The following is a 4,044-nucleotide window of genomic DNA, read 5'->3' on the forward strand; positions in this document are numbered from 1 at the left end:
TATTGAATGTGCCCATATATGACAACCCTAAGAGATGCACAGAGACATTTCTTTATTCACTTCCCAAGTCTTCACTGCTGCTAGCACAGGAAATTTATCACCTCCTGGGCAAAGACCACGCTCTTACTTTTAGTGAAGCTCTAATCTTGCTGTGAGACACTTGATATATGCCTGGTGCTGGAAAAGTTCCTTCATTCAGATAATGAGGGGTGGGTACCTTCAAAACTACCTGTCTGTTCTATTACACATGGATGGAGAAATATCCTGCTCTGCCCCATAGTGGTGAGTTACTTCCTTTTGCTTCATGATAGAAAATGAGCCAGCTGACTGGGTCTGTCTTGTGTCTACGCAACCATCTGGAGCACCATGTCAAGGGGTAAGCAGACATGTTTCCCGGGCCTTCACTGCCTCCATAAACTGGCCTCAGTGGGGAACTTCTCTCTCATTTGCCAGGAGGTACATCTGTAGACAATCTCGTTTTTCAGTCTGAGTGTTTACACATTTAGTAAGAGGGCAGGTTCTATAAAACTCCTATATCTGTATATATTTGTTTTGCTGTCAAGTTCCCTGTAGTTTTTGTTTGTTCAGGGGCTGAGTTTGTAGCAGGTGTTTGGAACAATTAACAGAAGCAGGGATACCAGCAGTGGGCAAAGGGTGGAAGACTATGAAACCAAAGCTTGACATTTTAAAAAACAAAGGCACTTAAAAAATACACTTAAGAACTGCAGACTAGAACACACCAATAGTGTCATTTAATCTCTTATAATTAAACTATGAATACACGCCTTGGCCATAAAATATTGGACTAAGTATAAAAATGTCACGTTTGTGAATATATTTTATATGATTTCTTTTTAATACTAAAACCATATTCGATAGGACTTGTAAAGCTTGAAGAGTGAGACATATATCAGATCTGTCTATGCAAATGACAGAATCAGTCCATTCTATTTGCTCCAGGTCGGGAAAATGCACATACAGAGAGAACAACCAGGAATGCTCTGAGCATTTTTGCTATTTGCAGAAACTTATAATCAGATGGAGGGAGGCTTTTTGCTTCTGTGTGGGTGACTAAGATAGTTAATTGGAGCTATGCCAAAGAGTCTTTTTCATATCAAAGCAGTTTGGGGAAAATTATATTTATTTGGATGGTTTCACACTTTGAGTTTTGATTTCATTAAAATCAGCATGAATTTACAATTATAGATTTCCAACTTATTCCATAAGCATAAATGCCAACTCATTTATGTTCTAACAAATAACACAGGCCCAACACTTTGCCTAGAGAAGAATAACTGGTCTCAATCCTCTGTTTTTCATGATTTTAACAAAAGAAGTTTGAGCAGTTCTTTCTACTCATATTCATTGACCCACTAGGTGCTGGTGTTATATGCATGGGGGAGATTTGGCCCCTGTCTGTAGAAGTTCCCTCTTTATTTGTGAAGACAGGTATATTAAAATTTATAAAAGACCGTATAATCCTTCACAGAATTGTGTCAACCGGTTACTCCCAGAAGAAGGAGTAGTACTTAATTCTGCTACTACAGTCATAGACAGTCTTTCTGAAAAGTTAACATTTTAACTAAGCCTCCGAGTATAATTAGAAAGAAGGTACTACATCAAAACATTTTCTCTGGGTACTTGAATTAGCAGAATATCACTGGGTTGCTAGATAAGGAGACCAGTGGGCTATTAAGAATATTGAGTAATCTTTTTTTTTTTTTTTTTTTTTTTTTGCACTATGCGGGCCTCTCACTGTTGTGGCCTCTCCCGTTGCCCCGGACTGGGGCACGAACCCGTGTCCCCTGCTTCGGCAGGCGGACTCTTAACCACTGCGTCACCAGGGAAGCCCTTGAGTAATCTTTACATTGAAAGAAGTCAGCCTTGCCACAGTGGTGTGGATGCCTTAGGAAAGATGAAAGTCAATGTCCAAGAATTGGTGGGCAGGAGAGAGAAAGAGAATGAGAAACTGTATAGTAGCACTAAAGGGGAAAAGAGCCAAAGAAAAGCAGAAAATGTCCCCAAATTGGTGGTCATATGTAGAACAAAAGAGGTTAGGTGGATTAATAAACGGTGTGGGATTCAGGTCAATTTAGGCCCCTTCTCTCCCTGAATCATTAAGGCTAAGAGCTCTCACTGACTTTCATCTTCCAATAAAGTCTAATTATCCATAAGGACCTAGCCAAGTAGTTGATTATTTTTCAGATTGGTCCAGTGTCAGATAGATATTAAATCAAAATGGCATTCACCCTCCTACCCAGGCTTACCCCTTTCTCCAAGCTACATTAACTCTTCTTGGGGGCCCCACATTCCTATTCTTCATGGCAAACTACCCAAACTACACTTTTCATTCAAGCATAGATGTCTTTCTAGACCAAGTGATGAATAGATTCACATAACAGACCTTACTAAGTATTGTTGACCTTGAGTGTATTGCTAGCACTAAAATGCATATTCTCTCCTATCCTTTTTCCTAGTGTGTCTTGCATTAGGCTTTCCCACTTATCAAAGACAAAATGATTGTAAAGTAAAATTCATCATCTGTGGCTATTAAGCCATCATAAATTGATAGTATTTCCAAGGGAACAGGCAGATGGCTAGCTGTCTAGGTATATGACATTAGGGAGGAGAAAACAACGTTTCATAAATACTAGATATTTTTCTTTCTTGTATGATAACCTTCTTAAGAGTATATGTCTTATCTTTAGTTTATTTGGACTGTCTGTTTTTATTTTTATTCCCAATATCTTTAAACTCTGTAAATCGACTCTCTCTATATAAATTCTCTTCCAAAACTCCTCCCCATAAAACTGTATCTTGAGTTATATTTAGCACATGGTGATATATATCTGGTTGACTATGTAGGCACTGAACACGGCAGTGCAGCCAGTGAGAATTTATGGGTTAGCCCACAGAAGAAAAAAGGTGAACATTGCTTTGTAGGGAGAAAACAAACCAAAATGTTATGTAATTAATTATACTGTTAATTCACAACTTGGCTAGGTCTATAGTACCTGCCCATTCTAAAGGAAGCAGCTCAATCAACCCTTCTTCACAGAGCACAGGAATAAGATTCAAAAGACCTGAATTTGAGTTTATCTCATATATTTCCTGGCTCTACAAATTTAAATAACATAATCTCCTTGAGCCTTACATTCCTTTTTAATAAACTGGGGATAATAGCACCTTTCCTGCCTGCCTCGTGTACTGTTTGGAAAAATCAAATAAGGTGATGTATGTGCTGGGTTATTGTGCTGGGCCAGACCACAGAAGCTGGTTCAGTTTCCAGGATTAGTGAGAAGGACCACAATGAAGATGCCATGCAAGGTATACAGGCAAGATGAAGGAGAGATAAAGATGGGATGGGATGCACCACCCTGATGACTTCTTATTCCCACTGAATGTATACCTGAAGTTTGATGGTCTTTAGCCATCCAATAAAGTATTCACCAAGTCAGAAGATTCCAGAATTCATTGCATTTTAAATCACTGATGGCTGGTGGAGCAGTGATTGGAATAGGTTACATGTGGCCAAATTACCCAAATTTAACATCTTGGTTCATAATCTCTTTCTGCCCCATTGTTATGTAACCTACTATTTCCATGTTCAATTTCTTAGACTTATTCAAAATTTTCATGCAATGAACCTGACCGTGGCCTATCACAGTTCCAAAATTTTTTTTAAATATGATGTTAATGCAAGACAAGAGGCTATTAGGTTCATATGGTTTGGTCTTACAAAATACAATTGCCTCTAACTTATTAAAGAGCTAATTATGATGTTGTGGATTATCCAGGACTTTAGAATTTATTCTTTTTCCTCTTTTGGTGCACTTTTGAAAAATTCATTATTATTTAATATATACAAAGAGACTAGATAGATAATAGTGGGCATAATTTACACAGAAGGGCTGAAACAAATAACACCATCATTACACCAGGCACATAAAAATGGGCCTGGAGAGATATTTTTCCTGATGTGTAATGAACTCAAAATGAAGTACTGCCATTCTCAGTTCTGTCCTAGAGCTAGATAGCCTCACA

Source organism: Aethalodelphis obliquidens, unplaced genomic scaffold, assembly GCF_003676395.1.
Source record: "Aethalodelphis obliquidens isolate GAN/ISIS:26980383/991018 unplaced genomic scaffold, ASM367639v1 scaffold36, whole genome shotgun sequence".
Classification (NCBI taxonomy): domain Eukaryota; kingdom Metazoa; phylum Chordata; class Mammalia; order Artiodactyla; family Delphinidae; genus Aethalodelphis; species Aethalodelphis obliquidens.